This window comes from Mustela putorius, unplaced genomic scaffold, assembly GCF_011764305.1.
Source record: "Mustela putorius furo isolate JIRA1106 unplaced genomic scaffold, ASM1176430v1.1 tig00003863_pilon_pilon_pilon, whole genome shotgun sequence".
NCBI lineage: Eukaryota > Metazoa > Chordata > Mammalia > Carnivora > Mustelidae > Mustela > Mustela putorius.
The window spans coordinates 22,432,326-22,445,596 of record NW_025422015.1 but is presented as its reverse complement, the minus strand read 5'-3'; positions in this window follow the sequence as shown (position 1 = coordinate 22,445,596).

Here is a 13,271-nt window from a genome sequence, read left to right as displayed (position 1 = left end):
ATCTACAACTGTGTACAACAGTAATTTCATTGATCACAGATGGACAAACTATGGTCCATGGATTGTATTTAGATGGCCAAGGTAGAAATAGTTTTTACATTTCAAATGCTTTTTAACAAATCAAAAGAATAATGTTTTGTGAGTCATGGAAATTACATGAAAGTCAAATTTCAGTGTCCATAAATAAAATTTTATGGGAACACAGCCACATCCATTCATTTACATGTTATCTGTGGTTGCTTTTATACTAGGATGGGGCGTCAAGTAGCTGCAACAAAGTCCATATGGCGCCCTGTAAAGCCTAAAATATTTACAATCTGGCTGCTTACAGAAAAAGTTTGCTGACCTTGGTCCTAGATAGCAAAAGGGTGCTTGTTTCATCTCCTTTGTGCATTAATTGGCCTTTCTAATGAGGGCAATAATTCAGAAGTACCACTAACATAGGTTTTGACTAGGCCACTCAAAATCTCTTGGATAGGAATAGGTTTAACTAAGCTATTTTATAGTCCTCACAAATCTAGTCCAAAGGGTGTGCATAATAAATATCTACCCACTAAATTAGTAAGTAAATAACTGGTGAATCAGAGAACACGTGGCCTCAGCAAGAAGCTAAAGAAAGGTGTACTTATTCCTGCTGCATGCCCACATGGAACTCAATGTCACGTACTTCAAGAAGCATATCTGTATCTGATATGACAGCTCTTTTTTCCTCAACGGATTTATAGGACATTAAAGTCACGGGGTGGGAGGACACTTTGTTAACCAGAGACGCTATCCTAGAATCATAGATCTAGAAGGGCAACACTTCATACAGCTGTTGACTGGAAGCAGAACTAGGCTTGAATCACTCCCAAAAGATAAATTTGCTCTTTCATAATAATAAAAATGATCCAGAGAGATTTTATAACTTTCTGTGGTTGGAAAAAACAGAAGGTCGCAACTAAACTCTTAAAAGTACCTCCTATTCCTCAACTTAAGTCTGCATGTCGCAATGGAAGCATGTTTTTGAGGCCATTCATTCAATAACTTTATAAACCACATTGGCCATCGGGCGCCTGAGTGGCTCAGTGGGTTAATCCTCTGCCTTCGGCTCAGGTCATGATCTCAGGGTCCTGGGATCGAGTCCCGAGTCCCGCATCGGGCTCTCTGCTCAGCGGGAATCCTGCTTCCTCCTCTCTCTCTCTGCCTGCCTCTCTGCCTACTTGTAATCTCTCTCTGTCAAATAAATAAATAAAATCTTAAAAAAAAAAAACAAAAAAAAAACCACATTGGCCATCAAGTTTTGATATTGTGTCTCCCTTCCGCTGGCCACCTTATTCTTAGTTTGGGGGCAGTGCTTGGTGCGTTTTTATGTGTTTAAAAGTTATCACCACTTGGGGTGCCTGGACGGCTCAGTCAGTTGAGACTCCCACTCTTGGTTTGTTTTGTTTTTTTTTTTTTTTGCTTAGATCATGATCTCAGGGTCCTGGGATCCAGCCACACACCAGGTTCTGTGCTTTGCCGGAAGTCTGCTTGAGATTTTCTCCCTTTCCCTCCCCACTGTACCCCCACCCCACTCTCCTTCTCCCTTTCCTTCAAATAAATCCTAAAAAAAAAAAAAAAAAAAAAAAAAAATTGCCACTTCTGGTATCCTCGGTACGCATAATGATGGGGATTAATAAATTGTGATAGTAAGAATGTTAGATTTGGGGGTACCTCGGTGGCTCAGTTGGTCAAGCATCCAACTCTTGATCTCAGCTGAGGAGCTGAGGTGTTGATGTCAGGGTCGTGAGGTCAAGGCCCACGTGGAACTCCACTCTGGGCATGGAGTCTATTAAAAAAAAAAGAATATTAGATTTGGAGTCTACAAATCAAATGGCTTAAGATAGCGTCTATAATATTGTGGATATTCAGTGAATATTTGTTCTCCTGTCCTTTTCTCTGGGAAGCTGGCTGATTGGCAGACTCCATAAGCAGCAGTTTTCTTACCTACAAATTAGGAGATATGGAAATCATATGAGACATTTTTAAAAACATTCAGTAACCCTATGAAGTATTATGTAATTGTGAATTATTAAAAGGAAATGAGAATTCAAAAGTATAAGAAAACTTCTGTGAGGAGCAGTCCAAATTCAAAGGTCAGAGAGTCAACTTGGACATGTCTTTCCCCTACCCACTACCACACCCACTACCAGATTTTGAGTTCAGAGAGATTGTTCGTTTGATAAACACAGACCTCAGGGTCTATACAGTAGATGAGCCCGGCTTCATTCCCGTCAACTGGCACTTCATCAGTAATCCCCCAGTGATTTCTAAATGAGGGTCCTGACTTATGTTGAAATTTGCCTTGGAAGTTTTTCAGAACAAAGATTTTTTAAATGTGTTTCATTAGAAGTTATAATGAATTATTGGTCAAATATTACAAATTACTTTGCCAAATGGTGTAAAGAATATATATAGATTTTTCTAAACAGGAACTTTTTAATTCAGAGGTTAAGAGAACAGCATCATTCTGGCTATTTTATACTAGACTGAGGAGGAAAGCCATTTAAATACACATTGATTACTTCAAATCTGAGGAAAAAAGTATTCAATTTTAACAATTACGAATACTCTTTCTTTCTTTCTTTATGTTTTTATTTAAAGGATTTTGCTTCTAAGTAATCTCTACACCCTACATCAGGCTCAGACACACAAGCCTGAGATCAAGGGTCACAGACTCCTTCAACTGAGCCAACCAGGTGCCCCTATAAATACACTTTAGTGTTTCCGTTTTATAAAGGGGCCATGGTTTTGTTCTAGAAGTAAAACTAACACTTTGTTTTATTTCTATTTCTCTTTGTCTGAGGGCAATATTTTGGCTGTTCAGCAAGGTCACTGTTCCAACTACTCAGTTTGCTGTTACAGGAAAGTAACCATAGATAATACGTAAATATGGGCAGGGCTGTGATCTCATACAACTGTGTTTAAAAAACAAGAGACAAGCCTAGAAGCTCTAGTTTTCGGACTCCTCTTTTCACGCTAATAAGTAAAGACCGCTAGAAACAGCTTACTTTTACCCAGAAGAGTAACAGTATCTGATCTCCAGCTTTCTGTCATCATCTGGCCCACAGGAAATCTGATAGTCTTGCCATCCCAAAGGACTTCACACTGGTCTACTACAATGATGATGTAATGATTAGAACAAGTGAGAATTCACAAGCACGCTTTATGATTCTCAAGGCATGTGCCGGAGGGCGGAAGATAAACTCTCAACAAGTTAAGGGCTTGCTGGTTTGGTCAAGTGCCTTGGAATCCAGTGGTTCAAGGCCTGTCAAATTGGGGTCGGGGTGGAGGGAGATTAAATTTCTGCATCTTGCATCCCCTCCCACTAAGAAACATTCCTAACTCATACTGTATATAGTGTCAGAAAATTATCTGACTACTCTTGAGGATAATGAGTCATATGTTATTTGTTGGTACTAAGCATCGTTTCTGTTCCCTTTATACTCTCCCTTTTATCACAGGGCCTGGACAAATGGGAACTACATTTCCCATAGTCCTTTGTCAGAACAGTTCTAAATGCAGTTTAGATCCTGCCAATGAGATATATACACTCATGGATTAGAAGGCAGGAGAGAAGTAGAAGCCATTCTTCTTTCTCCCGCAGTGGTGGTGGAAATGTGAACTTAAGACAGGACTTTTTGCATCAGTTTCCCTTCCTGCTTTTTATCCCGAGGCTGCAAGGCAACCGTGATCACTGATTTCCATCTCTTGCATTTTTTCTGACTTCTGCACAAAAGCAACAAATTTCAGATTCAGTTTTAGTGACTCTGGAAGCTGGGGGCAGTTCCCCAACTTTCACTCCTTAAGCCCCATCAGAAATTCCTAAGTACCTATTTCTCTGGCTTCAAACACTTAAATTGGTTTCTACTTCTTTACGGAGCTTTGACCACAGAAAGAAACAAGATCTAATTCATTTTTGCAGTTTCTGTATTACCCAAGATCTGTTAATGAAGTGCAGCAGGATGACTGAGTAGACCCATCGCACGCATATTCTAGTAATTTCGTCGTGAAGCCCTCTGTGGCATCATTCTATTTCTTACAATGGTGTGGATCATTATTGTGTGTGTCTAAATCTCAAGCAAATGAGTTCTCCTTAGGGATTAGTACAGCGTATTATCTCTCCCTGCCATCTGGCTGTCTGATATGAAGAAATAAACAAGATATTAGTTGAGATAAACAGTTTACTTGGGCACTATCTCTTAGTAAGTAACTTCAAGAGCGCATATAATAGGAAAATGATATAAAATAATCAAGAAGTGGTGTGCTTTGAATATTTATGATCCTTGGTTTTTTTTAAATTAGCAGTTTATTGACATATATGTTCAATTCAACTAAATGCACAATTAAAGGGCAAAATTCAGTGGATTTTAGTACATTTACAGAGTTGTGCAACCATCACCACAATTCTAATTTTAGAACATTTGTTCTAATTTTAGAACATTTTTCAATATTCTGAAAAGGAACTCTTTGAGACAGGGCCCCATAAAATTAATGAAGATAAGACTATTGGGAAATTCAAAGTTTATTTTGGAGAACTGTTTCTTCCTTATCAGCTCTCATTTCTTTTCAGACCCCACTAATAAGTCACTAGCTGTCTCCACAGAGGCCTAGACTGACACAAATGAAGGTCACTAATATGGTTCTAGCCTATAAATGAACAAGGCCATGTATTCCTTACCTGAGATAATGATCCCAAGACCCCATCTCTGAGCACGCCCATAGCCCCTCCCCCTATCCTCCAGAAGACCTCCTAATGTCAGATGCCAATATTTGCCTCATTTTAATGTTAAGTCTCCACTCCAAAACAAACGTGGGATGTATATTACATATGTTTGCTTAATGCACATTATCCATCTTTCCTCACCAATAGTGTAAATTCTCCTGCCCTTTTCATCAATATGTATGTAATCCCAAACCCTGTGATTATAAAAACTTATTCTAATCTGTTGGGGGAGCTACCTTTTTGTTTCTTCATTTGGCTGCCTCTGGGATAAACCCTTTCCTTGCCACACACTCCATATCTCAGTAACTGGCTTTGCTGCAAGTTCTTAGGTTCATTTGTACTTGTGACTATTCCAAGTTATCACCTTCTCCTCTCTAGCCATAGGCAACCACAAATCTACTTTTTGTTCCTATGACTATGCCGAGCCTGGAATTCCTAACTTTCCTACATCCTCCCCAATGTTTGCTATTGTCTATCTTTGTGACTATAGCCATCCTTGTGAGTATGAAGTATCTCACTGCGGTTTTGATTACATTTCCTTAGTGAGTTATGATGTGGAGGATCTTTTCATGTGCTTATTGGCCATTTGTATATTTTTGCTAAAATACCTGTTCAAATCATTTATCTGTCTTTTAATTTGGTTATTTTTTTTAAAGTACTAATGAGTCAAAGGAGTTTTTGAAAAAAAAGTTTTCTAATTACATGTCCCCAACCAGACATATGATTTGCAAATATTTTGTTCTATTGTGTGAGCTGCATTTTCACTTTCTTGGTAGTGCCCTTTGAAATTTAAAATTTTGATGCAGTCCAATTTCTTTCCTTTTTTACTTTTGTCATTTGGGCTTCTGGTGTCATATTTAAGAAATCATCGCAAGGCAAAAAGTTTGAATCCTGTGTTTTCTTCTAAGAACTTTACATTTACCATTATATTTAATATAACATACTTAAGTATTAGTTTCTATAATTTAACTTTCAATAATAGCTGGTCTTATTCACCAGGTCTCAGTTCCAGAAGTTTAATAATTTGTTCTTGCAATCTGGCACGAACCATCTTCAGCTCATCACTGGTACCAAGAGGGTACAGGGCTGTGTGGGTCTAGAATAAAAACAAGCTAAACTCTGATGTTAGGACCAATAGGAGAAAGAAGGTGCTGGGCATTCATGCAGGAATGCCGGGGTCTCCAGGGAAATCTAACTTCATTCTGAAATCTGGTTTTTCTATAGGCAAGTAGAAAAACTAATCTAAGGCTAATCCAATGAGGGACCCCTGTGGTTCCAGAATCAGCAGTAAGAATGGGATTCCTTTGGACTAAATCAGAAGACAAGTTGAGGGGCGGTGGTGGCAGCATTCAAGCAATCATTGATTGACTTGTACTCTGTAAAACTCAAGAGATTAGTGACCAGGGAAGTGGGTTCTAATGAAAGAAGGAACACTGGTGGGAAATAAATGCAGCAGTGGCTCAAGTCATTAGATGGAATGCAGAGAAAGCTCCCACACTCTCACCAGACAGATCACTAGTCTTTGTGGAGTAGTTAAATGATACTAGCTACTCCGGACTGGACCCATTGACTGGTAAGGAATATGAAAACTTGAGAGAGTCAGAGGACACCAGATTTCAGAGTTAGCAAGAACAAAGGTTTGAAGGACATCTCGTTCTGATAGAGTGTCATTTCATGTATCTGAAGGACTCTCCCCTCACAACACTTTCTCATTGATCCTTTGCTGCCAAGACCAAGTAGAAATACTGGGTGAACTATGTAAAAATATCTTTAAGTATTTCATAGGGTTGGCAGAACAGTGAGGAAACTAAAGAAACAACAACAACAAATAATTAAAAAAAAAAAAAAACAGGAAAAAGAAAAGAAAAGGAAAAGAGTCCTGAAAGACAAATGATCTATAAAGCTGATTTTCACCCTTATGATCAATGTAAGAGAGCTTTGAGTGTATATTTTGCGAACTACACAGTGTGCAGAAGGTAGCAGGTACAGCCAAGGGGCTATGCAAGATCATTCCATAGTTTTGAGATTCTAATAGGCAACACCTCAGTATGACTGAGCAAGAAATGAATGTATCCTAAAGAAAAAGATCTTGCATATTTACCTGTCTCAACCTTTGACCTGGGAGAATGGGCAAAAAAAAATTCCCTGAGACTTCATAAGCTTAAGCAAGGTCTTATTTGGGTTTGAAGCCAGATTCAAGCTACCTATATGTAGGGTTGCCAGGTTTACCAAATAAAATAGAGAATGCCCCGTTAAACTTGATTTTCAGATAAACAATGAATAATTTTTTATTATAGCCATGTCCCAAGTATTGCACTAGAAAAGACTGTAGAAATAAGTAGTGGTGGCCTTGAATGCGTAACTGAACTTATACTTAATTTGGTAGGCAATCCTAACTGTATGAAAAGTTAGCTGCAAAAGCTCATCACAGACAGCAAACCAGCTTTTAGAGTCCATGCTCTTAACTGTTTCACTAGGCTATATATGGACAAGGATGCTTATTTACAGAATTCAGAGAGTTTTTGGCAAAATATTAGGCACTGGATAAATATTTGACTACTAGAAAAATTTCAGTGTTGCTAATGGTTTGAGAAGTACAACCGTAGAGTTACCTTGCTGGCTTAAGTAGGTAGAATGAGCTAGCTCTTGATTTTGGGTCATGAGTTCAAGCCTTATGTTGGGAACAGAACTTACTTTAAAAAAAAAAGAGGGGGGGGGGTGCTCCTGGGTGGCTCAGTGGGCTAAAGCCTCTGCCTTCAGCCAGGTCATGATCCCAGGGTCCTGGAATCGAGCCCCACCTTGGGCTCTCTGCTAAACAGGGAGCCTGCTTCCCTTCCTCTCTCTCTGCCTGTCTCTCTGTCTACTTGTGATCTCTGTCTGTCAAATAAATAAAATCTTTTAAAAAAAGTAGGGGAATGGGGCGCCTGGGTGGCTCAGTTGGTTAAGCAACTGCCTTCAGCTCAGGGCATGATTCTGGAGTCCGGGATCAAGTCCCACATCGGGCTCCCAGGAGTCTGCTTCTCTCTCTGAACTTCTCCCTCTCATGCTCACACACTCTCTCTCAAATAAATAAAATCTTTAAAAAAAAAAAAAAAAGTAGGGGAAGAAAAAAAAAGAAGTACAACTGTAAACACTATCTTTTTTGTTAACCTATAGAACAATCTGATATATTACTAATAGAAGTCATTAAAGTCATACAAGTTTCTCTTAATCTGGTAAGTTTACTTTTGATGTATGCATCTCAAAAATTACAAATGAAAGGGGGGAAAAAGTCCAAGGATATTTTTAAATGCATTCTACTGGAAGGCAGTGTTGTAAAAGTGATAAAGATTTAGGGACTGGCATAATACCACAAAACATTATACCACAGTGCAAATTATACTATATATAAAAAAAACCTATTTGAAATAGCTATTGGAAAAATATTAAAGAAAAAGGTGGCACAAACTATTATATATTATTTATTTACACGGAGAAATAATGTTTAGAAATGTACTGTGTTACTACAAAGTGATAAAGTTTGAAAGTTAGAGGACCTTGGGTTGACAACTTATGATGAGGGAATATCTGCAGTTTTTGTTGATTATAATTATTGTGGCCTTCTTTCTTTTTTTTTTTTTAAAGATTTTATTTATTTATTTGACAGAGAGAAATCACAAGTAGATGGAGAGGCAGGCAGAGAGAGAGAGAGGGAAGCAGGCTCTCTGCTGAGCAGAGAGCCCGATGCGGGACTCGATCCCAGGACTCTGAGATCATGACCTGAGCCGAAGGCAGCGGCTTAACCCACTGAGCCACCCAGGCACCCCTGTGGCCTTCTTTCATCACATAGCTAGATCAACAGAAAATAACAGACATTCTTTTATTTGAAACCACATAATATTTAAGCAAAGGGGTGTTAGGTAGTGAATATACTAAAACATATGACTATCATTAAGAAAATCTTTTACTGTGTCAGGGAAAAAAGACTCAAGTTTCCTCCAACTCTGACTCTATTTCTTTCTGGTACTTTTAAACTTTTTCTATTTTTCCCATTCCTTATATCATCTAATTCACACATGATTCAAAGAACACCATATAATCAATTGCCAACTATACTCCAATGGGCATGCAAATAAGATTAGTCTTGCCAGTACCATCTTGTGTAAAATTGTTTTAAATATCAATTATACAACTGAAAGATGAAGAATACTTATGCCAAGCAAACAATAAGGTGATTAAATTTGGAAAGGTGTGAAATATGATAAAACAGGTATTAATATCCTATTAATATAATCTGTTACTATGTTGCTGAAAAAGAATTATAACACACTTAAAATGGACAAGGAGTAGTTCAAACATAAACCACATCAATACTTTCAAGCACGTTAAAAGGGCAATGAAATCAACAAATAATATTTAGCCCTGATGACCTACAAAGCAGAATCTGACATAGCTTGTAACACTTTTATTTCAGTACTCAGAAGATCTTAGCAGGAAGTAACATCAAAATATTAGTGCAAAATGGTCTATTGGAAAGCATGGTGGTTGACATGATTTATATGATACAAAAAATAGCCAAGAAAGCATGTGGTTTTGAGCTAAATCTTATAGCATAAACTAACAAATGAGAAGCAAATCCCCACACTAATCACATTCAGGAAGCTTAATTAGAGCTGTTAAGCCTAATCTCACAATTTGGCATGTGACCAAAATGTGGTCAAAAGTACCAACTTCTTGAGTGTATAAAAATAGAGATTATCTTAAGACCAGCAACATTACTATCTCTAAATAATGATATAAACTAGTACATTCCTCTTAATAATTAATTGATCTCATTTTGTTTGAAGAAAAAGAATCACCTTCTTGATGAATATATATATATTTTAAATTAACATATATTGTATTATTTGCTTCAGGGGTACAGGTTTGTGATTCATCAGTCTTACACAGTTCATAGTACTCACTATAGCACCCCATCCCTCTCACCTCCCTCCAGCAACTCTCAATTTGTTTCCTGAGACCAAGAGTCTCCCTCTCTGGTTTCATCTTGCTTCGTTTTTCCCTCTCTTCCTCTATGATCCTCTGTCTTGTTTCTCAAATTCCTCAAATCAGTGAGATCATATGATAATCGCCCCTTTCTGATTGACTTATTTTGCTTAGTATAATACCCTCTAGTTCCATTGACATCATTGCAAATGGCAAGATTTTGTGGAGTTTTTTGATGGCTGCATAATAGTCCAATGTGTGTGTATGTGTGTGTGTATATATATGCATATGTATATACGTACATATATACGTATATACATATGCATATATAATCACATATATATAATACATATATATAATACACATATATGTGTGTATATATACATACATAAGTATGTATGTATATATATATACATACCACATCTTCTTTATCCATTTATCTGTTGATGCACATCTAGATTCTTTCCATAGTTTGGCTATTGTGGACATTGCTTCTATAAACATTGGGGTGTACGTGCCCCTTCGGATCACTACATTTGTATTTTTGTGGTAAATACCCAGTAGTGCAATTGCTGGGTTGTAGGGTAACTCTATTTTCAACTTTTTGAGGAAACTCCATATTGTTTTCTATTGATGAATATATTCTTACGGAGATTATTTCCTATTTTTACCTGGAAAGGAAGAAGCGTAATAAGTATGCAGTAATTCAGTCAGCTAATAAAATGAACTTAAAGAGAAAAAGATTCTGATTGTGATCATAACAATCATCCCATAACTCCATACATTCTCCCTGGGCATCCTCAAACAAACCCCTAGTTTCAATGACCACTTGTACATCTCTAAAACTTCTAAATCACCAAGATTCTTCCTTCAGTGTCTTCTCCTCCCAGCAAATGACTCCAACACCTATTTTCATGACATGATTAGACACAGCCCTATCAGAAAACTTACCAGAACTACCAATCCTTCCTACTTCTCTTATCTAAGATCAATGCCCTCATCTTGTCCTGATGTTATACTTCCAATATAATTCAATCAGTTTTATTCCTTTACTGTACCTCTAGAGAGAGGTACATGGACATTTAAAGGGAACAGAATTGAATGGCACTCTCACCCCTCAAGGCTCCAATTTTGGTGGCACAAGAAAGTGCAACCACCCATGTACAATTGCTGCCAAATCTCAGGCACTTTCAAGCATAGGATGCTCCCAGCCTCTAAGCACAGGTGTCCTTGTGTGCTCTGTGTTCTCAGCCTTCTCTTTGGCTTCCACAACAAAATCGTTCACACTTAAAATTGGTGAATTTAGTTACTGTTTTTTACCCTGAATGCCTGAGGCATGAGGAAAAGGGTTGCATTACCCCCACACACTTTCTGCCATCTTGCTCTCTCAACTTGCCTCTCCATTCTCTCACTTCTCTTCATTCCGCATTGAACACTCAACTTACCCCACTTCTAATGTCTTGGTGCCGGCCAACCAATTTCCTATTTCTCCATGTGTTGGTTTGCTAAGTTTTGCCAGGGACTGTCTTACCATCTCTTAAATCTAGAACTTCCATTTCATTTTTGGGCCAACACCTTAGTTCAAGTCTCTGCCTCCCATGCTTGGATGACTACAGTACGACAGTGAACTAAGTAGATGTGGGGCTTTGACCCTCTCTGCCTTCTCCAGTAAATCCTGCACAGACATGAAAGATGTGTCTTTCTAAAGCCATCACTCACCATGTCAGTTCCAAGGTCGGGGGTCTTTAGCAAACCCCAGTTCTTACGTAATAATGTAACAATTGCTTATTCTGGCATTTAAGACCTTCTATAATCTGCTCCCAACCTAATTTTCCAGCCTTATCTCCTAGTCCTCTGAACCAGGCAAACTGGTAGACCCACTCTCTCTTGTATCTACTTGCACAGTCCTGACTTCCAGCTTGGAATGTGTTAGCCCCTGTGCTCTAACTCTCTTGCTCCATTCATTTTCAGACCTGGTCTCAAATATTACCTCTTCTTCCAGCTTTTCCTGGCTCTCTCAGGAAATCTCTATCTTTTGGACACATTATTGCATTTCTTTTGATCTGTATTAGGGTGACATGGTCTCTGTTTGCTTGGGACTGAGGGTTTTCCTGGGACATGAGATTTTCAGTGTTAAAACTGAACAGTCCTTGGCAAATCAGGACAGTTGGTCACTCCATCCATAATATATGTGGTGAGGGTTCTTGAGAAGGAAGGGAAGGCAGTGACTTTTGTGGATACCTATTGTGGAAATCCAGATGTCAGGGCTGTCCACAAAAAACTCCAGGACAGGAAGGAAGGTGAGGACAGAAAGGAAGGTGAGGACACTTATTGACCCTAAAGATAGACCAAGTGGGGCTGAGACCTTTGGATAAACAAATAGCAAAAGGGATCCCATTTCTGCAGTTTCCTTCTATACACAAACACACACACATTAATTTATATATATATATATATACATATATATATATATATATAAAATTAATAAATAATTAACTTTGAAGAATTAAGAAGAGCAAGGGTGAATACAAAGATACATTCCAAATAAAGGGGTTTTATTTTATCTTTTTAAAATTTTTACTTTTTAAAGATTTGTTTATTTATTTATTTATTTATTTAGAAGAGAGAGAGTGTGTGTGTGTAAATGAGCAGGGGCAGTGGGCAGAGGGAAAGGGAGAGAATCCTTAAGCAGACTCCCTGCTGAGCACAGAGTCTGATGAGGGGGCTTGATCCCAGGACCCTGAGATCATGACCTAAGCTGAAATCAAGAATCAGACATTCAAAAGACTGAGCCACCCAGGTGCCCCCACAATGAGTTTTAATAGGGAGCCAAGTGGGTGGGAAAAGTACAAATCTTAAAACCAAGAGGCGTATCTAGACAGGTGAACAACCTTTTCCTTTTAGTGTTACCTTGGAAACAAAGTAGGAGCTATTCAGTGCTAGAATTAAATATAACCCAGAAGTTAAGGCTTTCTGGAGATTTTCTGATTCTGAATAGAAATCCAAGGTGAGTTAGAATGATTTGCTAAAATGGCAGCAGATTAGACAGAGAATTGTGTTAGATCTGTTATAGAAGAATATTCAAATCTGTTAAGGAAAGAAAACCATTATAAGTGTTTCTTCTGTTCCAGAAGAAAAGATGAAATGAATGAATGAAGATATATTATATACAGATCAATGGTGAGTAAGGGAAGCCTGTATCTATTAAACATAGATGAATTATAAAAGGGATGGAAGGACCAAGAGGTATCTAATCATTATGAGGCATAAGGGGTACATGAGACAACTGTAGATAGGAGTACTTGTCTCTGTACCTTTCCAATAGAGCGAATATGTGTCAGCAACTTAGAAAACCTTCCAGGTAAGGGCCTCCGGGCATGAACCTCAAGTGCTTGTCCTCAACACACATAAGCAGGGAAAGGTGATGGAGCAGCAGAGATAGGATGAATGAATATTGCATACTCCAGGAAACACATTTGTATAAAGATTTAAACTTCAACCACTGAAATTATGGTATAAAAGGATATGTAATGACTGAGAAGTTAGTCACAATATATTG